The following is a 27,775-nucleotide window of genomic DNA, read 5'->3' on the forward strand; positions in this document are numbered from 1 at the left end:
TTTAGATCCTGTAGGAAGTAGAAAAGTGGATTAGACTAAACACACAATAGTATTGGCTTTTATATTGACCCATGTCGTTACCCTAACTGGGCTATTTCATGCAGATTCTATTGTCTATTGTTCTTTCTTTTCAACCTGCAGAACTCTCTTTAGTATCTCTTCTAGGGCCAGTCTAGTGGTGAACAATTCCATCAGCTTTTGTTTATCTGGAAATGTCTTTCTCTCCTTCATTTTTGAAATTCAGTTTTGTCAGGCACAGAATTCTTTGTTGGCAATTTTTTTTTTGTTTCAGCACTTTAAATAATGCCATCCCAGAGTCTTCTAAGGACTAATTATATACAAAATGATATCTAAAGCTTTTAGTAGAACTTCAAATCCACTCAGCAACATATCTTTTTCCATCTCTGTCAAATAGTTAACTTGGCGAAGAGGTGAATTTCAGGGGACACACACACACATTCATCTATCTAAATATTGTATTATATATCATATTTCCATAAGTGTGTATCTTTATATACATGTAAAGATACAAAAGTATGCAAAAAGTATTCATATAATACATACTTAAATGTATATGATGACATATAACTTTTTATGAGTTAACATGTATAATACACTATTCATTAAAATGTATAAATTTATTTTTAAATTGTATTTCTAATTATAATTAGAAGCTCAGTTTTAAGTTTTAATCATTTCTGAGCTATAAATTATACACACTTACAAAAACTATCATATGAAAATTTAAATTCTTAAATTTATTTTATATTTATTTAGTTTTGTGATTTCTTAGTAATTATTTAAATATTTTTTAGGTGCTCTGATTAAAGATATCAAATGACTGAAGTAGACAGATATCCTCAGAAAAGTGGCCACATGGTGCTGGAAAGAAAGCTTCTAAAACAAACTTTGCCCACTTCAAAATATCCTCTAGGGATAGCCCTGTGTATACACTTCTAACACAAAACAATGGCCCATAGCTATTTTGAGTTGAACATAAACAGCTGAAGCACTTCACTAAATACAGGCCAATTTTCATCAGGGCAGATCTCTGTGCTACTTCATGTAGGTTTACTCTAGAAGGAAAAGAAACGCAATCTTCAGGGTTAGGATGATTAAAGCTGAGGCATCTTTGGAGAAAAACAGACCTGTTCAATTTTAATTACCTAGGGTTGAAGTTTTCATTATTCATTGCCTCAAAGCATCAAAATTCCAAATTTAATTTAGTTACCTTATTAATGAAACATGTTAATCTAATGGTTTATTTGAGGCTACAGAGTGTAAGATACCATTGTTTACTGCTCTGAAATACTAGACTTTTTTTCCAAAAGAATCTAAAATTGCTCAGTAAATGCTCTAAGGCCTCTGATCTGTCCAAAAGTTCTCTGGATTTAAGTCAGTTTACACTACTAAAACAGATTCACAGTAGCCTGAACATTTCCAGGTGCATAACTATTCTATAATCATTTCTGAATTACCCGAGCACAGCACAGCTCTGCATGCCAAAGTATACCCTCTATAAGCATTTGACAAACTGCCACAATATTTTCAATTTTATCATGTAACATAAAAAAGCTCTAAAACATTATTCCCCATTTAAACATATCAAAATAGTTATTCTATTTGAAAAAGCAATTTACTATTAAAAGACTTTACTGGGAAATGTGTTAAAATTGGTCTTACATTTCACCTTTAAAGAACAAATTAAATTCAAAGGAAAACCCATACTGAAATTTCCTAAAGTCATAGTTTTGTGGCCAACTTCTACTAGAATTCTATGGATTTTATACTCCTGTCTTATCCCAAACACTTGGCTTTACTAAGTAAGGCTTGAGTGAGGGTAAATCAGAAGCCTTACTTAACCAACTTTATTGAAAATTTTGATCCAGTAATTCAGACCTCTAAGTGTCTGTGAAAGAGTAAAGTGTGGCTTTATTTTTATAGGAAAACTTGATCTCCAATTTCTATTGTAATAATGCTATGTTCTATAGCTGTAGGCACTGGCATGGAAATATGATTATAGGAGAATTCATTTATTTTAATGCCTGTTTCATGCATGCATGAATGAATGATTGAAATTTAACAAATGGGCATATGACAAATATAATTATGTATTTCATATAGTTGCAAAGTAAAGCAATGATTTGAAAAAGCACAAAATTGCACATTTGTTATTATGACTTTTCAGCTACTTTTAAAATCAATTATCTTTTAAATGTGAGGTTCCTTTTCATTTGTCTTCTTTATTTATTCTAATTTCACATTTGAACATCTTGTATGTGGGACTTATATGACTGATTAAAATGTAGAGTCAAAGCACAGTTCTGACCACAATTCAAACCACAACACTAGATATTAATATTTGTTCAATGAATGAGTGAATGAATAAATAAATCAATGACCAAATTGGGATAAAGTCAGTGATCACCACTCTAAGGTACTTAGTATAGTCACTGTAAAGAAAACACAATAAAATCAATGTTAATATATGTGAAGGCAAAGTTTTCCTCTGTGTTTATAATGACAATTCATTTTTTTACTTCCCTTATATAGTGACAGCCTGACAAATACCACTATTTCTTCTTTTCTATATGAAAAAAACAATTTCCATTTTCACTGTTCTCTCTATCAGTACTCATGTTTTTGAACATGAACTTTCAAGTAAGTTGGTTAAGCAAATTGGAGAAAGCTATTCTAATAGGAACTTTGATCATTATTTATATTTTAGAAAGTTAAGTTTTGAAAAGAGCTGTTTGCCATTAATCCTGTCCTCACATAATGCTGGGGTAGGTCAACATAATTGTCCCTGAAAAAATACAATGATATCGAGTTTAAGTGATCCTCATAGGAAGTCAATGGCAGACAAAGGCTGGGAATTTGTAAGTCAACATATTCACTTTTCCTTAGATGAAGTGATGACCAATTCTACCATTCTTATAGGAACATCAGATATTTGCTCTCCAGACAGAAGAGGCCACTCTCTAGTCCCTTCCTGACTGCCAGACCTTTCCGGAGACTCAACAGACAGAGCAGCTTGTTTTCATTTTAAAGCTGTATAGATCATGTGACCACAGACTCAGACTCCATTTCCACAGTTTAATTTAACTTAATGCCATATCATATAGAAGAGTTGGCTCAATTTCATTTATTTGGATTAGTATAAAATATCAGATAGGAGGTTTATAATTTCCTTTTCATAAAAAGTGCTTAAGATCAGCCAAAAGTAGTGCATTTAAAAATTAATTAAAGATCTTTGACATGTTCTCCTGTCAGCAAGGTTCCATAAAGCACAGTTGGCAATTACTAACACGGTGTTGATGCTGAACTGCTTTGATTGAGGATAGCAGTGCTATACCTGAAAAGGAACTCTGAATCTCATGGAACAGGCAGTAACATTAGCTGCTATTCAGTGCATCTCTGGTCAATATTCCAACATTCTTAGATCCTTGTATGAATTCTTCGCTCATTTTAGGGCTTTTAAATGGCTGATTGATGGAAAATCCCGTCCTTAGCAGGATGGATGATCCTTTGAACACATGGTTCTCCCAGTGTGGTCTCTTGATCAGCAACATCAGCATCACCTGAGAACTTGCTGGAAATGCAAATTCTCAGGCCCCAGACCAGACCTACTGAACTGGAAACTTCGGCAATGGGGCCCAGCAATCCACATTTTTAACAAGCCCTCCAGATTATTCTCATGCAAGTTAAAATTTGAGAATCTCTGCTATAAGCTATTTGGAGATGCCTGTAATAAGAAGGCTCTCCAGATGACATGGTGCACTGCAAAAGTTAAATTATCATGAAAACATTATTTGGTCATGATAAGATGTTTAGATTTTTACCTTCAATTTCTTCATTTTAGCTTCATTAGAATTAATGTAAATAAACTTAAAAATTCATTTGATATAGCACTATGTGGAAGCTTGATGTAAGTTCACCCTGTGAAGAATCTGCTTTGGGCAGTGGAGGAATGGAAGTTGGGAGCCTAGGCTGAGTTGCTGTTAAAGTCCTTACATAATGGCAGGGACCTGGGAAGCTAAATTATTCCCTTTGGTGTTCGTATGTCCATCTTCCATGTCCTATGACTTCAGGAATATTTCCTTCCAACACATGTTACCTTTACATATCACAAAATAGGGCTCAAAACCACAAACCATCTTAGAAGATGAAGAAATTAGTAAATTATCAATAATGGGAGCTCAATATGAACATTTTCCTTTTCTTTGAATTTATTTTTTATATATTCTTCAAAGCAATTCCAGAATTCCTTGGAAATATGAATATATGTGAGCTCACAATTACATTTACATTATTTTAATCCATATTTCTTTTATTGTTTTCATTCCTCATACTAGTTTCCATATCAAAAATGTCAACTGGTAATGGAAGCTTAAAAAAAAAAAAAACAGTAAAAAAGTAACCTCTGTTTTTAGGAGACTGAAACAACCCAAAGATTTACTGACCAAAGCCTTAATAAAAATTCAATGTACAACTAAAAGTTTAGTATTATGAAATCATTGTCAATGAATTATTACAAAAGTTTTTAAATCATCATAGCTGAAAAGCAAAGTATTGAGTATACTGAAGAAATAAATCAACAAAGCTCATAATGTGATTAACATATGCTCCAAATAAAAAAGTCTTATTCTGACAATTGAAAAAAGAAACCAAACTTATACAAACGACAAGAAAAGTATGTTTCGTTAGTGTGAACACTGTTGAATACTCTAAAATACTAGCAATGGATTATCATGCAGAAACAATTGCCCTGCGTGACTTGAATAAAAAATATTAGTGAAATCAAAGTTTTCATTATTTCAAAACTTTCCTTCTGCTACTTTTTTGGAAAAAGCATTGCATGCTGAGGCCTATCTAAAGGCAGGTGCAGGCTTTGTGAGGAAAAACTATACTCACAAGTACCAACAGGTTGCAAGGGCTGAGCTTCCAGAATGTAACATGTTGTAGACAGGCAGGGGACTCTTGCCAGTCGCCTCTTTCCGAGCCTGTTCCACTTTCCACTAATCACGAATCTATCATTATAAGACCTTCAGTTTGAGATGCCAATGTTTACTGTACTCCTTTCTGCCTTTAGGCAGAGTAGAATAATGTTCAGGAGATTAGGTTAAAAAAGAACCCTATCAGCAGGGAGTTTATTGACAGGATGGTTTACAGATGGAAAATGACAGTAATGAGGGAGTTGCATATCAGCTCTTCATGGTTAGCCAAAACCTCAGTCAGTGGCTCATTTACATGGAACAAATTATTAAAGAACTTTGTTTCAGACACTGGAATAGTTCTCCAAATTCAAACAGACCCTCTCAGTCCATCTGGCTAGGCTTTGGAAGGGTGGACAGATGGAGGCTTAAGGACACACTGCTCTAGAATGCAAACAGCAGGGTGGACTTTTGCCAACAGACCCAATGGACTTCTCCAGAAATTCATTATAAATTTACATCATAGAGCCCTGGTAGCTTATGTCCAAAGCAAAAAGTTCTCAAAAATAAAAAATAAATATTACCTGAGTTATTCATGTCCTTGATGTGAAAGATAGTTTCCCATTTCCTGGTCAATGTGGGATCCAACTATTTGGCTGATGTGCTTTATAAAAGACCAATGTCCCACCAGAGGGAAATATTCTCTTCTGGCTTCCCTTCACATGGCTGTGCTATGTGCAGGAGCCACAGAGAACCAATTCTTTGTACATTGGTTGAAATCAAAGCTGGCCTCAGGAAGAAAGTGATCACCTGTTTCGATTTGTTGACTAGCAATCCCTTTAGTTAGTTTTGCCAGTTTCAAAGACTGCTTTTGGGCTCAAAGAAAGATTGTGGAATAAAAGCCTCCAAATGAATTACAGTTTTAGATCAAAGAGAAGGGCTTTGATTCCCACCCCCCCCCCAACGTAGGAACATGCAAATGAACCAGGGGAACGCAGGCAGGGGATGCCCCCAGCATGGGCTGGGGCTTCTCAGCCCTGTAGCTCAGTGCAAGTCAGAGGAGCCAAAGGGAGCCCGGGTCAGATCATGGCATGAGTACAACGAACTCAAGGCAGCATGGCAATCACACCAAGGCCAAGCGGGAAGACCTTTCTACAATAAAAACTCAGGAAAGCCCAGCAGCACCGGTGGTGGGTAACCTGGCTCATAATAGGCACTCAAGAAATAGTTGACAATGGAATGTACTAATTCTAGCCTCATTTCTGCCAACTCCCTGTTTATTCCTAACTACTTTATTTTTCTGAGTCTTGGTATCCCTGTTATAAAACAAGGAAGATAACAGTACTTGCCTCCCAGGACTTTGACAAATATGAAACACGGCAATACCTGGAAATACACTTTGTGAAATCTTAAGGATTAAAGCTGAAACTTCTTAAAAAATCACCCAGGCACTAAAATTTTAGAGGACAAAAGTAGTGCCAATTTTCTCATTTTTACTTGTTTTATTCAATAAAATGAGTAATCTGAATGGAAAGAATATGTCATTTTCCATGGGACTCAGTTACATGATATGCATTTTGAATAAACAAAAATGTGTCTGGTAGACATTTTCTATTTTTCTTTACTAGCTAAAATGTCCAAGATACTGCTCAGTGTTTTTGCAGCAAGTTTTAATCATCTTCTTAATCTTGCATCCCTTCCTCCTGACATTTTTACAAATTATGCTTTATACATAAGTATTGACCTTTCACCTCTGTTGAAACACAAAGACCAATGGGGGGAGTAAAGCATTAAGTTGCTATTGGTTTTTATGTTTTTATGTTAATAAAACATCAGTGGTGAGGTTTCAGTGGGGGAAGATACCGAAAGAAAGATAAAAAAGATTTGGCATTGTTAGATACAGCAATAAGTAAAGCTACATGAACTGGGAAGTTAGGGTGGGAAAGTGCATTGAAATAAGGCTATTGCTTTCATCATTTTACTCTAGGTTCACCTTATTAAAGGGGAGTGTAGAGATAGGGTCTTTTGCTTATGAGGTTTAGTGATTTAATAAACCTAAAACTTACAAATATAGGCTATACAGTTACAGGCTCAACATTTTAGAGACTCCCCTGGCCCTCTGCCCAGTAAAGTCAGAAAATACTTCCTTTTCTTCTGCCATGAATGCTATATTTTAGGGAAATAAATATGGGGGCCACTGCTCATGAGTTTGGTAGCAGCCTGCTTTTACCTTCTTGATATTTAGGAGTTGCTACAGATACCCTTATTGCCCTAGAGACTAGCTTGCTATGCCACATTTCAAAGCAGAAAGCAAATCAAGAATAATTGGTTAACAAAAGATCCCTTCATTTAACAGAAGGATGATTTTAAAGATGCCACTTTTAAAAGGATGATGTAAAGGAGAAGGCTGACTACAAAAATATTTTATCAATGTCATAAAGTTCTGTGTCAAAATAGCTAATAATAAAACTAAGAAACATAATTTAGTACAACCCTATTAAATGTTAGGCAGGTTGTACATATAATCTCTAAAATTTGTAATATCTCTAAAAAGTAGATATTATCTCCTGTTTGATACGTAGAAAACTAAAACTGAGTATGATTAAATAGCACACCCCAAATCTCACTGGAAGTAAGTGGATGAGCTGTACTTGGTAACCCAGGAGAGCCTGCCTTCAAAGCCCGTTTGCTTCCTTCAATACCATGTTGCCTCTTAAGATGTAGAATCTCTGGTGATAGATGCATAGCTCCTTACTCAAAGATTGCAGGTGTGAGTCATTCAAAAATAATTGTCATTCTTTTGAATAAAAATGTACATGTAAGTAGATATTACCTCTATTCTCTTCCAAAAGATATTCCATAGCTTTATTTATTACTGTATCAAAAGAACCCTCTGTTATTTTATGAAGAAATTTGCATTTCTTATGGAGATTATGAGAGTCTATTGAGCTTGCCTGTAGCAGTGTTTGCAGAATTGAAGACTATGATGTTCTTGTGAAACAACGGATTTTGTTGCATTTTATTTCCTTCCTTCATTTTTTAGTAAAATCATTGCATCACAAGGCTTTATGAAGGGGGACACAGTCCCTACAATAAATATTTAATCATATACAAGTACAGAGAGCCTACAGTGTTTAGAAAAAAATATAAATAATTCCATATAGAGATGTTCAACTACACTAACAAAAGAGATAACATTTATTGAGTTAGACTAGATGATTAATGTGCAGTGTCTCAATATATATTTTCATGTATATATAAACCGAGAGACTGATTACTGCCTTCCTCTTACAGATGAGAAAACTGAGGTTCAGAGAATTAAAAACTTGCCCACGATCACTAAATCAGTCAGTAATGGAGGTGCAATGATAATCTTCCTAACTCAGAAACCTATATTGCCTCTGAAAACACTCTTGATACGTTGCTCTATGGCTACTAATAATCCTCCCATAATTATTCATGTGAATGCACAGAGAATTGAGTGTAAATCTCACTGTCTTGCTGAAATATGATTTTTAATTCTATACTTATGTTCTATTTCTTCAAGAACAATCAGTGCTTCCTCTAATGATAAGACATGGGTTATATGACATTTAAGTAATTACACCAATGACATCTATTGGATGATTTATACTGAACAAGCTGAAATGCAAATTTTCTTCTTCATTTAAAAAAAATGCTGGGTACTTTTCCATGTACACTTAAGTTCCTTAAGTGCATGGGTCTGTCTCGTTTAAGGTCTATATTTTCCAGAGCATTGAAGCACAGTTTCTTGTAAAATGGAGACATTTAGAACTCCTAATTTACTGGACTAAGTATGGGAATTTATATGACTATAAGTCTGCTAAAGTTTTTGGCAAACTGAAAACTAATATACAGATAATGATTATTATTGTGTTATTACTTCTATCAATAAACTTAAGTTCACAGTTTTTGGATGAATGAATGAATGAATGAATGTTCTCACAGAGACCTTATGGTATTTCTCCTTGGATCAGTAGTGTTTCATGGAGGTATAAAGAAAATTGTCAAATAATTTCAAAATAGAAAGAATTTCATTTTGACAACCAGAAGTAAACAACCTGGTTTAGATCTTTAAGACCTGCCCTTGGCCTAAGAGGCAGCTTGCCGACTTCTCTGACTTAATTATGAAGATATAGACTTAAGACACATTGGGGGTCTTTTGGAACTGCCAATAGAAACTGAACTCTGCCAGCTAATGCCATGATATTAAAGTTTTCTGGTTGTAATCAGAATTTATTATTATTTTCTTAGAACTTTGAGTTGGTGGTGGTGGTTGTTTTTGCATTCCCTCTAATCTCAGCCGTCTTAAATTTCACTGTGCTGAAATTTACCTATTTACTTAATACTGTTAGGTGTTTATGTGCATATACCAAGGTATATAATGCATTCAGGTTAGTATTTTGCAGCTCTATTTTAGAAGAAGGCTTCAGTTAACTGGTGAGGCTGTCCAGAAGTTGTTTCTCATCTCTAGTCACTGAACTGGATGTGTTCAGGAAGTATAAGATGTGTGCAGGAAGTGTAAGAGCATTTTTAAGTGCAAGATAAATTCTGATGACTGTTTTCCATGCTAGATGCTTTTGCCCCCAGACAGACACATGCTGTTTCATAGAAGTGAGTGCACACTTTGTCACCAGGTCTGGGCATTAAGCATGTTCTGCTCTATTGATCAGCTTAAGCAAATCTGTCTTATAGTACCATGCACTTCTGTTTAAGAAATGCTAATGCTTCCTATTAACTGATTTTGGAAATAAAAACCCATTCTAAAAATTCTGAGCCCCACTGACATCTGAAAAATAAAATCTCTAAGAATTATATAGAACAGTAGAGGGTGTCATTGTTTTTTTTCCTAAGAGGGAAGCTTTCTGTTTCTTTTATGTGTTTATCAACTTTATTTATTTTCTTGTATTCTCTCATGAAGTTTCTTTCAGGTCATTCTTGATGTGAAAAATTCATGGTGAGATTCAAATGTGGACTATTAGATAATGGTATCCTATCATTATTAAATTTCCTGATTTTGATAACTCAACTGTGATTATGTAAGAAGATGTTCTAGGAAACATACCCTGAAGTATTTCACAGTAAAGGGGTACGTTTCCAACTTAATTTTTAATGGTTCAGAAAATTATAAAAAAAATTATTAAGTAAATGAGGAAAATGTAAATAGTTGATAAATCTGAGTAAAGGATATACAGTAATTCCTTGTACTATTCTTGTGACTTTTCTGTGTTTGAAATTTTGTGAAAATAAAAAGTAAAAGAAACAAACAAATTAAAAAAAAAGTTGTGGAAGAATTTTTTTTCAATTTAAATGGACATTCATAAAATATTTATTAGATCAGTTAGTGAAGTAAGGAAAAGTTTTTTTCTGTTAAACAGTGTGCAGGTTTCAGGTTAATATGCAATTCCCTCACTGATATCACATTTTCTAATATTAGTTTAGTGCTTTAAGATGAGAAGAAAATAATTTAGCACTACAGGTGAGAAAAGCATCATATATTGGGTTACTCTATAGAACCACAGTGTGTCAAAACAGATTAAGAAGAAAGTTCCTGGTTAAAGTGGGAATGGAACATATGCCTCTTAACACTATTCCCCCTTTACTATGTTGCCTTGCACAATGTTCTGTAAGCTTGTAGATATAATCTCTATATAGGGTTTTATTAGCATTGTCCTACATTATACATCCTCCACCTTTTAACTTCCCTCTTTGATATTAATAAAACTAAATGTTTTTCAAATCTAAAACACAAATGAGTACACATGGATAGAAATATACTTTTCTTACTCCTTGCTTAAGCTTCACTCTGAAAATATTTTTCTCTGTTTTTATTATTATTAGCTTAAGCTTAGCTTTTAGCAATTAGCTTCTTACTCGATTTTTTGCAATTTTATTTGAAAAATTAACAAAAATAATTCTCTTATCAATCATGCAACCAGCTTGTCACAATTCTTTCCATGAGTCACATGTTGACAAATTTCCTATCATTCTGCATCATGTGCTATGTTTTAACCCACTTTTGACTCTATGTTGATATATTTAAAATATCTGGATGAAAACTCATATTTTTATTGTCTTACATAATGTCAAACAACATGTTTGATAGATTTTTTTTCCTGACCAAATTAATGAAACTTACTTATTTTATTGGGCCGTTTTACCAGGGTCCCAAACAGTTTTATACTGTTTCACTGATAAATGCCAATTGATTTACAATAGGTGTTATTAAGTATAAAATTTCCACATATTTTTCTAGTCAGAAATTAGTCAATTGAAACATGCTAAAGATTTTGAAACTCACTAACTGATCCATTAAATTGTAACAGTGATCATTTTGACAGGATAATGAATAATTGATGAAGAACAGAGAAAATATAATAGAAGAAACATTTTCAATAACCTAGATGTTCAAAATACTACAAATTTCTTAAAGGCTCTTCCTTTATTAGGATCATTGCAGTTATTTCAATAACAAAAATAACCAAGCATGCATAACTATATTTTCTGCTGAAAAAGCAGATATTCCTGAGTAATTTATCCTGTGGTGAGTCTGACTCTCTGGATAGGTCATTATCTAGTTTTATTTTCGCCCTCTGGGGTATTCACAGCATTTTCAGTATGAGCAAGTACTTATTTGCTGTCTCAATTTCTTTTGCTACAGTTTTATGATCGTTATTCTTCTTCCACCCTTCAACTGAGATGGTGAACCCTTGGTTATCATCCATTTAACATCACCTTGTGCTAAGATTCACCCCCCGGGTTACTGCTTCTATCCTGGGCTAGACAGTTCCGATTCTCTTAACATTGAACACATTCTGTTTCTCAACCTTTAAAACACTTTAACATTCTTTCCTATATCATAGTGATTTTTAACCTTTCTTGAATCGCAAACCCTTTTGAGAATTCGATAGAAGCCAATGGGCCTCTCTCCAGACATATAGGAACATGCACCCAAAGCTGTGCCCCATTTCGGGGTGTGTTCTACCTCTTAAAGCCTGTAATGCACCTTCCACAGTAACGATTTAACATGCTGGTGCGCTACTCTAGCTCCCCAAATAATTGTCTTCTATATCCACAAAATTCATTCAGATCCCCAGATTAAGGGTTTATAATAAAATCCCAATCATTTTAAATGACCAAAGTACCACTTCCTTTTGAAGCATCCTGTGATTTTTCATAATGGTCTATATTCATTCACTCTACCACTTGTCTGACAAATGCATCATGTTTTATGTATTCAGGATCTTGATTGCAACTTAGGGTAGGCATATGATTATCTTATTTTCACCCTTTTAATCATGAGCATCTTGACAGGGATGTAGTATTATATGTCTGTGTAACCACTGATGGCTCAGCCCAGTTTTTCAGGCAAAGCAAGGTAATCAGTAAACCTTTGTTGGCTGATAAATGCATGATTAAAGGAAGAAATGTTCCTCTGAAATCAATGATTCTCTTTAAGAGTCTATGGCAATGCACTCTTTGGCCATGGCACCCAAGGAGTCATTTCCACATTTGTGCAGGTTTCTGGAATCAGACATATATGATCTAGGATTACATCCCACCTCTGACACTTACTTATTGTGTGTTCTGGGGAAAGTTACTTAGGGGTCTAAGACTCGATTTTCCTGTAAGTAATATGAGAATAATAAGAGCATTACTCTCATGGAATTGTTGTGAGGATCAAAATGAATTAATAGAAGCAAAGTGCCTAGAAGTCTGCTGGCACATGATAAGTGCTCAGTAAAAGCAAGCTGCTGTTTGACTTTTTGGTGATGTTGGCCTCTCACAGCATGTGGTAGGCAAAATTCTAAGATGATGCACAAGATTCCCACCCCATGATACTCTGATACTCCCTGTGTAATCCTGTCCCCAGGAGGGCAGGCAGGACTGTGAATATGACTGTGAATATGATCAAATTCACCCCTGTATTTAAGTTATATTGTATGGCCAAAGCGAAGGGTTTCTGAAAATGTAATTAAGATCTCAAATCTGTTGACCTGAATTACTCAAAGAAGGATTTTCTTGGAGGGGTCTGACCCAATCAGGTGAATCTTATAGTGACTGGGCCCTTCCTCAAAGCAGGAGATGGACAATGGAGGGGACCAAAAGGGAAGGTACTGCAGGAAGCTTCTAGAAGCTAAGATTTGTTCCTGGCCCATTGCTAGCAAGAAAGTGCGGGCTTCAATATACAACCAGCAAGAAAACAGGAACCTCTGTCCTACAGCTACAAGAAACTGAATTCTGCCAACAACCATTGTGAGCGTGAGAGAGGACCCCAATTCTGATAAGACTGGAGCCGAGCAATACCATGATTTCAACTCTGAGAGGCCCTGAAGAGAGAACCCCTATAGCAGTTACACCAAACTTAGAATTCTGATTTACAGAAACTGTGAGATTATAAATGGGTGCTGCTTAAGCTGCTAAGACTGTGGCAGTTTATTTCATAGCAATAGAAATTGAATGCACTGCATAACAAGTTCATATATGCTGACTGAAGTGGGACAAACCACAAGGTAAGTTTTCAACTCTAAAAATCACAGATAAGAGAAGAAAATAAGGAAATGTTTCTATGTGCTTTTCTTCAAGATTTCCATTGAGATTTGGCATTACAAGCTGGTCTTCCTAATACCATGACAAAATTTATGTTAATCATTCACTGTACATAACAATATCATGGTGTTACATTATGAAAAATAATACAATGAATAAAATTTCTAAGTATAGATCATTTATACCACATTATTAAATATCAAAATAAAACCTAGAGTTAAATTCTTGTTTGCTATCTTGGTGATCTGGACCTCTAAATTAAAAGAGAAAGAACAATCAGTCAAATAGAGAGAGTCAGGGCTGTCATCCATATTGCACTGAAATAGACTGAAGTTGGGAAGTGTTAATTAACATGCATCAACCCTTATGAAGCTCTCTGAGATGTTATCAAGTTTTAGAAGGGGTCCAGGAAGCAGTTTAAAAACCAACCAGTATACCTGATACTTGAAGGAAAGTTTCTGGATCCTTTGTATGTGTAAATTGAGATATGCATCACCCCAAAAGAAGAATAGTTTCAATTCCAACCAAACTTTTTTAAAAAGACCATCTACAGAGATAATTTAGAGCTATGAATACATGATTTGGTCACTACTAACTTAAAAAAATTCTTTTCAGTACAGTACTTTAAGGAAGGATAGTTAGGTACTTCCCAGGGAGCCCAATTCATATTTAGGCTATCGCTTAGGTGTAAAGTTGGACTCTCATTTTACTTTCTTCTGCCTTATCAGATAGTGATCATACACCAAAGCAAATGAGAACGCTAAGAATACAATGAAAGAAAGACTACAGAAGTCCTAAAGAATTTCACTATTTGTTTTGTTCCTAACTGCTGAAGAAAAAAATCTAAGAGGGTAACTGTGTCACCTGTGAAGAGTGATTAAGCTAGAACTACTTTTGCGCAACTCAGCTTGAGCTTCCAATTTAGCTGAGTTTTGATTTTGATGGTTTTAAGTGTCTGAGTGAGTGTCACTGTTTCTTTGTTTTTTCTTCTTTGTAACTGACAACTGTCACTTCAGGGTATTTCTCAACTATTTTCTCTAATATTTAATTATTAAATATGTCAAATCAATGTGGGGTGATTTTTCTGTTTTATCACCAAGCAATTTTTTTTTCCCAAAACATATGACCATTTACAGAAAATGATCTTAAGCAATCCCAGGTACCACAAAAATCTTGTGGAATACCAGTTAGAAAAAAAAGAGATGGGCCTTCCTCTGACAAAGAAAAATACTATACAGTATACATACACACATAGCTATGAATAATGTATTTTAAAAGAAAAAGCATAATTAGCAATAACCCTGAAAGCAATATTATTATTTGTATTTAAGGGTTTTATAGGAAGATGTCTCATTTGCTGACATGTGTTAGTCTTAGGTTAAAAAAAATTAGAGGAGCATTGACTGAGATACCTTTCTAAATATATTATTTGTCCACATCAGATGCATGGGTTACATATTGTTAAAATCTTACTGAAAGAAGAAAAGGTAGCATATGTGACAAATCATATTGATAGATCAGGAAACCTCATATAAAAAGAAAGAAAAAATTAGTAATCAATCCTGATAACATTTTTGTGAGATTTAAATACCTAAAACTTTCAGGAGCATTTCCTTTAAATTATCTCCTTACATAAATAATTTAGGAACATAAACTGTCTAAGAGAAATAAAATGGCCAAACAGCTGTAAGGCCCAGCAGATGATTCTAGGTCTCATTACCATCTTGGGGGCTGGATTCTTCTGTGGCTCCAGGATTTCACTAAGCTTGTTCCATTAGATTAAGCAGTCCTAAAGATTTTAAGCATTACGTTAGGTGTTTCCACTTGTTCACAAGGTACACAACAGCCCTTCAGTTGTTTCCAGCATCTTCCACATGGAATCCTGGGGCCTGGCAAGCAGAGTAAATATCTGAATCTGGCCTGTTATAACTGTGGAGTAAGTGATGGGGACTATGGATCTAAAAAGTGCTGCCTTGCCTAATGGTATTAAAAAATAAAAGTAAACAAAATTAAAATCTCTACCCGTCAAACAAAATGTGCCTACAGCCAAATCTGGCCTGTTATTCTGTTCTACCATCTTCCGTGGGTGATCTCACACTTTTTCGTGGCCACTCTGTCGTTCTTAACCCCTACTCGTCAGGAGCGCTGGCTTTCCTTCAGGTTTGCAAAGACACCATGAAGCCCATGCCTATTTTGATTCCTTTGCTTCTATAGCTTAAAATGTCACCTCCTCAGGGCTGTCTTCTCTGACCACCCTGAGTTCCTGTATTATTCTTTATCCTATTGTTTATCTTCATTGTATCTATCATAACTTGTGCTTATAAATTCTTTTATACTTATTTATTTTATATTTCCTGTATAGACTGAAAACTCCTTAAAGACAGGGACCAGGGTTAGGTTTATCCAGCTACCAGCACTGCATGTGACACACAGTAGGTGCTCTATAAATATTTGTTGAGTGAGTGAATGAGTGAATGATCTCAGAATTAAGGGACGGTCTCCTGGAGGCAATAACTTTCAATCTGGAAGCCCAAAGATACCTAAGAGTTAGCTAGGTAAAGGGAGGAGCTGGGTGGTTAAAGGGGGCACACTCCAAGGCAAGGGCTGTGGTGCAGAGAGGGCATGCTGTGTTGTGGCTACTGAAAGAAGCCTCCCCATGACAAGATCCTAGAGTGCAAGATGAAAGAGGCAGTCTATGTCTCAGTGTGGCTTGCACTGGGGATGAATGTCCAAGTCAGGAACTATGGGGCAGTTGTCCAAAGACATGGACATCAAAGGTCAACAGAGAGAACTCAATGAAGCAGAAAAGCAGAGAATGGCAGAGAAGAGAGCTAGAAAGGGCACCTGCAGGCTCCCAATGCCTTGTTCTGGCCCCTTGGGAGGAGGGTAGCTGCCTTTGGGCTCTGTGAGCTGCCCTAGGATTCTTTTAACAAAACAGTAGTTGCTAAGGTGACTTCAAATCAGTTTCTGTTATGTGCAACTAAAAACATTAATTCAGCAGGGTTCATGGGGCAGATAGCACAGTTTTGGACTTTGTGAGTTTTCAGTAACTGTGGAGCTGTTGTGTGAATATGGTAAGTGGGAGAGCAGTAGTCAACTGTTAAGGTGGGTCAACCTGTATGGAAGGCCAGCAAATACATTGTCCCTTTGAATACAGTTACTCTGTCTTTGGTAAAACTGTAGTTGGAAGTAGCTGGAAGTATTTTGTTTGGATGTTCAACGTATAATGTAAGGAAACGTGATAACATTTTGTTTGAATGTAGATCCAATTAAAAGCTTTCCTTTGCTGATTCATTTTTCCAACCATTTTGATCTTTAGTTATGGGATGCAATGTGTATCTTTATCTGTATATACTTACAAGAAAATTGGAGTCAAATTTATTACCCACTCATTATCAATTTATTTTAAATGCCTAGTAAACTCTATTATGTTTTGCTCTATTTAAACAATTTATATTATCCTATTTTTAAAGCATGCTTGAAATTTTAATTCAACCCTGAAGAAAACAAATACATCTTCATTATATTAAAGGGGTATAATGGAGAATGGGGCTATATAAATATTGGCATTCCTCTATAAATCAATTTAATTCAACTTTCTCTTTCCCCATTTATAATTGAGCAGAAGGATTCCATAAAAAAATAGTTCAATATTGGTAGCAAAAAAATAAAACTAATTTTTATCCAGAAAAATGACAAGTAAGTGATTTGGCATCAAAAAAGAGTCAACTTGCCTTATAAAGACTGTATAAAAATTCAGATGCATTTTGAGTTTATAACTTGTAACCCATGATTGCTATGCAAATTTACTTCACTGGGCTGAACAATAGATACAAATTGGATTTTAAACTCTGAAGTAACAGAATCAACTTGTGGTTTTGTAAATGAAACACCAACTGAACACTGAATTATTTTAAGACAAAAGATCAACAGAATTGAAATTAAGTGATAGAAACTGGGAGAATAAACTTTCACTCCTGCATTTGCATTAAATATTGACTTCAGACCAATAAATTCATTACTTTCTGGCATCCAATTAGCTGCTGGAGTGTTCTGTTTTATGTTCTCTTGGCATATATTAGACAAGTAGTCTAGAGGGTATCACAGGGTTGTGACTTTTGTACTAACATCTGAAAATAGTTTCCCAGAGTGCATGTCAAGTTCCATACTATCTATTTGTCCATCCAAAAACATCAAGAGCTTATAATGTGACTGGCACTAGTCAGTCTTCTTAATGGGCTTGACTTATGTTCAGCCCACTATAAACTGGCTCTCTAGACTGCTAAATAATCCCTGTGGTCTGTTATAGGGTGTTAGAAAAAAATTTCTTCAAAAATATTTTTTTCTGATGGGTTTTAGTTTTTGAGAAGCGTAAGTCAAAATTCACTTTTGTGGCTTTTTCTTTTTTTTTTTTTTTTTTGCATTACAAAAACAATATGCACTCATTATATAAAATTTAGAAAATATATAAAAAATATAATAGAGGAAAAGTCACCCGTAACCAACAAAATCACTGTTAACATTTTCATATATCTATCTCCCAGTTTTTTCTATGAATATAATAGAAATGCACACAAAAACAGTTTTCACATAATTGGGATCACACTGCAACTAGTTTTTTTTTCAAATTTTTATAAAGTCAGAATTTTTTTAAAATAAAAAATTAAAAACTACACAGTATTCTATCAAAGGGATAAACCAACTTTATTTACTGCTTTTTATTGTTGGTTCCTTGTATTTTTTTCTACTACTGGTCTCTTAATAATTATGATTACAATGATTACTTATGGTAGATTTATATATGATAATTGTTTTAGGACTTCTACCTTTTCCATTTCAGTAGATATTAAAAGTAAGCAAAACATAGACTGCATAACGAACCAACAAACAGAGAGAGCAGAATGAATGGACCCTGAAAACTTTATAGCAAAACTTAGGACCAATAAACATAATTGGAATGTACTCTCCCATTAAAAGACAATAACTGGGAGAACTAAGATGGCGGTTAGCTGAGACAGGGTGAAAAAAACGCCTCCGTGAAAAGCACAAGCTAAAAACCAGAAAGTGACCTAGAATACCAGTTACAGCGATGCACCAACTAGATGAGGGCTCCTAGCTCCAGAGGGGCCGTATACTTGGTGAAACCAGGAGTCGGCATTCTGAAATGAGTGAGTAAGCTGGCTGGAAGACCTGCAGCCACACGGCGGGCTGGGGAAGCCAGGGTTCAGCGCATGGAGACCAGCTGGCTGTTTAAAAAAAAAAAAAAAAGGAGCAGCTCCAGGAGCAATTGTGGGAACCACGCAGAAAAACACAGCAAGAGGGGGCTGGGCCAGCCTCTTGCTGTCTGGCCGGGAAGATAGCCCATAGCAGATACTCCTGAGTTCGGGGGAATGGAAGGGAGAGCTGGAAGCAGAAACAAACCCCGCGGCTAGCAGCTAGCCCCTGGAGGGCTGGATAAACTCCTGCCTGGGGCCGTGTCCATAGCCCAAAGCCCCACCAGTTGTCCCAGAGCTGGGAAGGAGTAATGGTGCGAGGAGGAGGGGGCTGAGACTCCCCGCTTGGCCATTTTTGCTTCGGGCTGGGAGTGCGCCGCTGTACAGCCCGGCAGCCCGGGGCTTCCCTTGTGGGACAGCGTGCACTGATGATGTAGCACAGCCTTCCCTTGGCTGAGCTACTGGAGGAGCGCGGCTGGGAGGGGGGATCCGCTCGGAGAACCCAGGGACGCTATGCCAAGTCTGGTGGTTTATGGATCAGCGAGAGTGAGAGGCTGGGGCTGAACTGAAATGAAGGCTTAGACTGGTGTGGCGGCCTTGAATCTCCGGGATCCTGGGGGATTTAAGCATTAGAACTGCCCTTCCTCCCTGGCTACCCGTACACATGCCCCACATTCAGGGCGGACAGCTCCAGCAACACACCCAAACTGAGCTCTCCAACTGAACCCACAAGAATCATTTCCCCACACAAACCGGAAAAAAGGTTGAGAACTGACTCGAGGGATATAGGTGACTCACAGACGCCATCTCCTGGTTAGTTAGAGAAAGTGTACATCACCAAACTGTGCTCCTGAAAGATTAGATCGATACCCCTTTTTCTTTACAACTTGAAAGAGCCCTATCAAGCAAAACAAATGCCAAGAGGCCAAAAACAACAGAAAATCTTAATGCATATGATAAAACCAGAAGATATGGAGAATCCAACTCCACACAAACCAAAATATCGGAAGATACAGTATACCTCACAAAGTTAATCAAAGATCTACAATCGAGGAATGAAAACATGGCAAAGGATTTAAAGGACATCAAGAAGACCATGGCCCAAGAAGACCATAAGCTACATAAAGAAGACCCTAGAAGAGCATAAAGAAGACATAGCAAGAGTAAATAAAAAAACAGAAGATCTCGTGGAAATAAAAGAAACTGTTGGCCAAATTAAAGACTCTGGATATTCGCAATACAAGACAAGAGGAAGCCGAACAACATCTCAGTGTCCTAGAAGCCCACAGAACAGAAAATGAAAGAACAAAAGAAAGAATGGAGAAAAAAATCAAAAAAATTGAAATGGATCTCAGGGATACGATAGATAAAATAAAACGTCCAAACTTAAGACTCATTGGTGTCCCAGAAGGGGAAGAGAAGGGTAAAGGTCTAGAAAGAGTATTCAAAGAAATTGGTGGGGAAAACTTCCCAAACCTTCTATACAATATAAATACACAAAGCATAAATGCCCAGTGAACTCCAAATAGAATAAATCCAAATAAACCCACTCCAAGACATATTCTGATCAGACTGCCAAATACTGAAGAGAAGAAGCAAGTTCTGAAAGCAGCAAGAGAAAAGCAATTCACCACATACAAAGGAAACAACATAAGATTAAGCAGTGACTACTCAGCAGCAACCATGGAGGTGAGAAGGCAGTGGCATGACATATTTAAAACTCTGAGAGAGAAAAATTTCCAACCAAGAATACTTTATCCAGCAAAACTCTCCTTCAAATTTGAGGGAGAGCTTAAATTTTTCACAGACAAACAAATGCTGAGAGACTTTGCCAATGAACGACCTGCCCTACTTCAGATTCTGAGGGGAGCCCTGCTGGAGGAGAGACAGGGAAAGGAGAGATACAGAGAATTTTAACAGACATATATAGTACCTTACATCCCAAATCACCAGGACACTCACTTTTCTCTAGTGACCACAGATCTTTCTCGAGAAGGGATCACAAGCTGGGTCATAAAACAAGCCTCAGGAAATTAAAAAAAAAAAAAACATTGAATATACTCAAAGCACATTCTCCAACCACAATGGAATACAAATAGAAGTCAATAATTTTTGAACTGTAATTCCACTAGTTACTTCCTACATGATATAAAATACACAAACTCTAAGGACAAATCAGTGGTTTTGAACTCAATGTAAAATATGTAATTTTAGACAACTATATAAAGGCGGGGGAATGAAGGAGTATAAGAACATAGTTTATGTGTCCTATTGAAGTGAAGGTGGTATTAAAGAAAAACAAGATTGATACGGATTTAAGAGGTTAATTTTAAGCCCCACAGTAAACACAAAGAAATTATCAGAGAATATAACCATAGAGATGAAAAGTAGAGTTTGGATTAAGAGAAATGGGGGAAGGGGCAATGGGGAGTTAAGAAATGAGTATAGGGTTGCTGTTTGAGGTGAAGGGAAATTTCTAGTAACGGATGGTGGGAAAGAGCATTACAACATTCTAAACATGATTAATCCCACTAATGAAAGGCTAGGGAGGGAGTGGAATGGAAAGATTTAGGCTGTATATATGTTTCCATAACTGAAAAAAAAAAAAAGTCAGTCTAACTAGATGACAATTGAATACTAAGGATGAACTTGGATGGGACAGGAGGATAGAGGACAGGTGGCTCAAAGGGACACAGTTGAGACATAAGGAAAAGGAAATATAGAATGTAAGCTTTTTATCATTGTTGAATCTATTGTACTTCTTAGCTGCACTTAATGGGATTGCATGAAAGAATGTTTTTGTTCATGGGAAGTGTATACGTGAATTATAGTAGATGCTCAAGGATGTGTGCAGCTAACTCTCATATGTTCAGACGACAGAGCAATAGATGATAGATGATAGGGAGGGAGGGAGGGAAAGAAATAGCAATGTGACAGCAAGTTAAAGTTGGTGGACTGAGCTACCGGGGGGAGGGGGGGTCAGGGTATGATGGAATTCTGTGTATGGGGCTAGTATTGTTTTTGCAACTGTTCATATAACTTTGAATTTATTTCAAAATAAAAAATAATAATAAAAAAAGACAGTAACTTTTATTTTGGTTAAAAAAATACTACTATTTGCTCCTTATGTTAATAGGAACCTAAAGCAAATAACGCAGAAATGAATAAATAGAACAGATAAATAAAGTTTGGTGTGTTACCAAATAAAATGCAATGAGGGTTGAAAAATTAGTCAGATGGTATAGAGTTTCCCCATTCTATACCCTAGCTATAGCTGGGTATTATAAAATTTAAAAAGTCATCCAATCAACAGCGAAAAATGGTAAATGTTACATTAACTACATATCTGTCATTGTCAGTGAAATCGAACATTTTCACATATGTTTTGTTAAGACTTTTAATTTTTTCTTTGGTGATTTGCTTTCCATTTTCCTTCCATACTTTCATATTAGGGTAAGTCATTGTTTTGAAAGAATTTTAAAACACTTTATGTAATTGCATTGCCAATCAATTGTCATATACACTACAATTTTGCCCTTTACTTGTCTTTGTAAATTTTTGTTCATAGAGATCTTACTTCACACAGATTTTTAGTGTTTGTGTTCAAACATATCAGTTTGGCCCAGTATGTTTGTTTTTTCCTTTTTCTTTTCTCCATAAAATGGCCTGAGATAAGTGTTCATCTACATTTTTTTCTGTAATTCTTCTCCATGGGTGTTTTAACTGGAAGTTGGGATCAGACTCATCAAGCTCGTTGCCACAAGTGGTCTAAATGACCATTTCTTTATAAAGGCAGACTTGGCCAGGAGGAGCTTGTGGCCAATCTTCCCACAGCCGTCCTCCAACTGCTCAACAGCAAAGATATTTATGTCACTGAGAGTCTCTACACCTGTGGCCAGTGATTTCATGCTGCTCATGGCTCATTTCATGCCCAGTAGCAGGAAAGGCCGCTGTGCTGCTTTCCCAGGCTGAGCATGAACTCATCATTTTTTGCGAGCTGTCCCACACTCTCCCTGAATTGCAGGAGGAGGGCAGAGAACATGAGGTAGAGTACTGCCTGGAGTTTTCCTTTAGGCTGCTTTGTGGACACCCTTTGACTTGCTGCATGTTAAATCTGTGGAGTTGAAAGAGTAAAACACCCATGAGATGATGTATCCTGACCTACTCTGTAAACTGGGAGGCCCTTTATAAAGGCTATTCCTGTTGATATTATTGTCAGAAATAAGGGGATCTATTAGACTCTTCAATAAAATATGACCATGTATGTCACTGCTTTTCATGTCACATATATTAAAAATCCCATCTTCTTGCTAAATATATTGTGTAGGTTTTGTTAAATTTATACTTAGAAGGATAAGGTGATTTTGGTTATACATGTTAAAAGAACTTGAACTAACTATGCAATGTGAATTCTGCCTCTAGATGCACAGGCTCAAACAGCAAATTTTGGTTAAGAAGATGCATTTCATTGAAACTTAATGTGGTATCTTTTAGTACTGGAATTGCGTGAAGTTGAGAAATCCAGGTCAAAAGACCTTATATGCTGGACTTTGATGATGTTTTTCCAAATAAAAAATGATAGGCGCTCCACTTTGGGGCAGCTGACGTGAGGCTGGCCAGGACCCTGAGAACATGTTTTAAAAAGACCCTCTGCTGGCAAGATACATAGAGATGACTTCATGGGACTTCTCAGCCTGGAATGTCTTTGCTTCTGTTTCCAATTATTTTTGCTGGATTTTTGACAGAGTGCTTTTTTAAATTTTTTAAAATCTAAACAAAAGTAATTGTCAACTTATTGAAGTTAAACTTAATCCTGCTGCTACAAAGGAACCACCTTGCATCACCCCTCTTTCATCATCTGGTGCTGCTCTTCCTGAGACTTTCCTAAACCAGTGTCTACAAATACGTGTATACGTGTAACCCTGGGCATGCAAGTATTTTCTAAGGTGAGGAAGGCACAATGAATAATTGAGTATCCATGTCCAAATTCTCAATCTCCTTATGTAGTCCTTTCAAAGACTTGATCTGCCTCAGAACTTGTCCTTTCTCTAACCTTACTTATGATCACCCTTCTCCTGTCATACAAAAGGAAAAACAAACAATGAAACAAAACACAAAAGCCCATCTCTCACCCATCTTTAGTTTTAGTGTATTCTGTAGGGTGTAAAAAACCTTCCTGGTTCCAAATATTAGTGTCATATTGGCAAAGTGAATGACTCTCCCTACTGGCTGACAAATCTTTTTGCAACTCAGATAGTTTCCAGTTCTTTGCTTTTAAGAAAACTGAAAGAAGAACTAAATGAGTCAAGATAAAAAATTACTAGAAATAATTCTTAATTTAAATTATCAATCATCATGTGATTTTTGACTTATAACCAAGGAAGAATTTAAAGAACTGAGGGACATAACCATCATAAAACCCCTTCCATTCATATGCCTTTTAATGTAAACAAGTTTTCTCAGTAGTAAGGTGAGAGAAACAAAAATATGAATAGAATTAGTATTGAACCCTGTATACTTATGGCGATATGCAATCTTTGCCCATGAATATGTGAACTAATTATAACAAGATAAAAGAATACCTCATCCATCTCATGAAGAGAATATTTTACTTTACTTTATATAAAGTTCATTTATGTTGTGTTGGCCAAATGTGAATTGTTAATTGTAATGATAATTCAATCCAGAAGAAATTGTATTCTTGTGTGTGCTTCTGTATGTGTGTGTGCATGTGTGAATTTAAATGGTTATTCTCTGGGACTCTTGTAAGATTTAAATGTGTGTACTTTTTGTTTGTTTGTTTTGGCAGAGAATTGTAATGGTATGATTACCTAAATATTTTCAAGTAAAATTTTGGGTTTAAATTATTTTAATTTTGGGAAGAGAAATGGAAATATGAGTTCAAGCAGAACAATAAATGATGTGGAATTTCCAAATTGTTTAATTTCTGCAGATCATGCAAGGAGGGTGTCTGGCTGGTCATTTGGTCTGTTTGTGCTTTCATTTTCTCATGTTTACAATGCAAGGTTTGGATGGAATTCACTTATTATTTTAGTTGCTGAACTCTTTTTTTTTTTTTTTTTCAGATGGACTCTTAGGGTGCACAGAGAAGCTGAGTTGCCCTGGTGAAGCTGCATGTGGTCATCCATAGATTCCCTCACTGCCATCATGGGAAGGACCCTTGAGGAATTTAAATGGAAAACTCCACTTGGAGACTAGGGGCTCAACAAAGGCCTCTTTGACTCAAAAATTATATTTTTAAAATTAAGATATCTAACTAAGAAGAAACAAACATTTCTAGCCTTCAACCTCATATGGTACTACAGGCTTAAATCAGAGTTTTGTTTACACATTTATCCATAGTGTGATCGATTGGCCCTTTTGTTTGATAAAAAAGAAAAAGAAGTAGGATTTTGTAGAACTTGAGGTAGGCAGTTTGCTTTAGGTAACAGCAAATGTGCTACATGATGACCATTCTGGAACCTTCTACGTAAGTCCAGGGAACATAGAGCTTCCTACTGGTTAAGCCTTATTGGATTTGCCAATGATTTCTTTCATTCTGGGAAACAGACAATTTGATGGAACTGATTTTGTCTGTATAAAACGTTTACAATAATATGGACCAGTCCAAAAGTTACTTTTAATATTTTAACTTTAAACTGATTGCTATTCTGTCTCTGGCACACATTAGGACAAGACCACACACCACATGGACAGTATTTTTAGCTGGAAATTTATGCGTTAGAGACTGAGTGATGATTAAATACTCTTAGACCTCCTGTTTTTTATATTTAACAAAAAATAGCACATTTTTCACATGTTTCTCATACTTCTCAATTTTATGCTGCTTTCACAACCAGGAAAGGTGAAGAGAGAGAAGGGGGAAATCTCACAGGAAAGGGAAAATGAGATTGTCTTCACTACTGAATTGCCCAGTTGGTTTCTTGAGCATTCTCAGCTTGTGGACCATTTAAAAAACTAGCCTCAGAAGTTGACGTTAGATAAACACGAAGACAGATACTCTGGAGGCTGAGAAATGAAGTTTCTCAGGAAGCTTCCCAGGAGAATTATTTTAGGTTAAGCTTTGTGGTTAGGGTAGATACCGAGATGAAAAGAGCAAAGAAAAAACTTAGGAGGTTGATCTTAAGAGTTCATTCAGATTATCTGATTGGATAAGAAGATCTTATTAAGTAGAGTTAATGGGAAATGGAAAGCTAATGTGATAGTTCTGTAATTTTGTAACTCAGTTGCAATGCACAGACCATGAGCAGTGTTTGAATATCACTCCACTGACAAGCATATTCAAGAGGGGCTATTCAGGAGCTAACCTTTTCAAAAGGATCACGTGCTGATGATGGAGTAGTGCCTTAAACAATGCAAATAGGCAATTCAGTTTCAATCACAATTCAGATTAAATTACAATCAATTCAGTTTCAATATGATAAAAATCTTATCTTCTGGAGAGATCAGACTGGCAACACAGTTAAACACAATGTCTTGCTTCCGAATACAAAAGATGGAGCAAGCTTGTTGCATTTTAGCTAAATGCAACAATATGTCAAAATGTGAGGTGAAATCTTTCTATTTTTTCCAGTACAGATCATTTAATCAGCTTTATCAGCTTTGTTTCTCAAAATAATGACTTAGATAAGGTTTACTACATAGTCTAACTATATAGTTTTATTTTCCCTATAAAGACAAGTTAGTGGAGAAATTTATCAATTTGATTAATGTTGGCAGTTTATAAAACCTTTAGAACTCATATTTATTGTAACCAAGAATTTCCATTTGAGCTATAAACAAGAGGGAGAGAGAGAAAAAGAGGGGGGGGGGGGGAGGAAGAGAGAGGGTGAGGGAGGTGGGAGGGGAGGGAGAGAGAGAGAAAATGAGGTGTGGAAACTGGGACAACTGGAAAAGGTATTAGGCAAGTATAGTGTCTGGATGAATTGAAGATGGCAAAACACCTTCTTGATATATTCAAATAACTGGGATGCACTGATGTGTTTTTCTTGATGCATTATCTGCATAATTTGTAGAGGTGGCCTTCCTGTTGTTTGCTTAGGTACACTACAGTTCAGTTGCAAAATGCACAACAGTGATATCATCTTCTAGCAATCCATACACTTGTGATCTGTACATTCGGTGCTGCAAATTTTCACTCTCAGTAAGTTTGTTAAAATTTACTTTATAATATTGAAGGAGCCATTTTCAATCTTCCTCTGATTCTATTTATTTCTGAGGAAGAAAACACATTAGAAGTGTATAATATAAATCTTTGAAGGAAGAAGACATAGTGAGTCTAAAGATAAGAAACCAGAAGAAAGATATAAAATCTAAAAAATTATCTAATTGCAAAATGTATTTCCCAAAATGAAATACACATAAAGCAAGTCCATGTTGAGATTATTTTTCAACCAAGTTTAAGAAAGTTCCTTTTAACATGAAAAGCCATTAGCAGAGTGTTAACACTCTGCCACCTACTGGACAACTTACTTGTCAACTCCTTAGAAATACATGCAGAAACTTGAAATGTGCATTACAAGTCTTCTAAGAGCCTGTGACAAGGACAAAGTTCTGAATATATGTGGGCACACTTTTCCAATTTTTGTGACAACAAACTATTTCCTCATTTATTATTGAAGACTTTTTTGCAACAATGATTCACATGCTCAGAATCAATCCTTTGATGTTCAAACAATAACCACCACCACAAAAAGAAAACACTTGCTTCTAGGGCTATTTTAATATAACTGCTTTAGAGCCCATTCCCATATATGCATTAGACACTTTACTTGCAGGCACCAGGCTAAAAATGAAGAGAAGTCTGGAGAAAGGTTCTAGGAGCTTCTTGTACACCACCCTGTCACCTTTTGGGAAAACAAATATAAGGACCATTCTTTTGAGATGACGTCTACTGAATGGATGGGACAGACGATACCAGAAACTCTACAGTCAGCAAAAGGTAGTTGGAGCTTTGGATAGCAAGAGTCAAATTCTGTAAGATATACTTTATTTTACAAATACAATTTAATAAATCATGCTGATATAGTGTGTTAG

This window comes from Choloepus didactylus, chromosome 5 (genome assembly GCF_015220235.1).
Source record: "Choloepus didactylus isolate mChoDid1 chromosome 5, mChoDid1.pri, whole genome shotgun sequence".
NCBI lineage: Eukaryota > Metazoa > Chordata > Mammalia > Pilosa > Megalonychidae > Choloepus > Choloepus didactylus.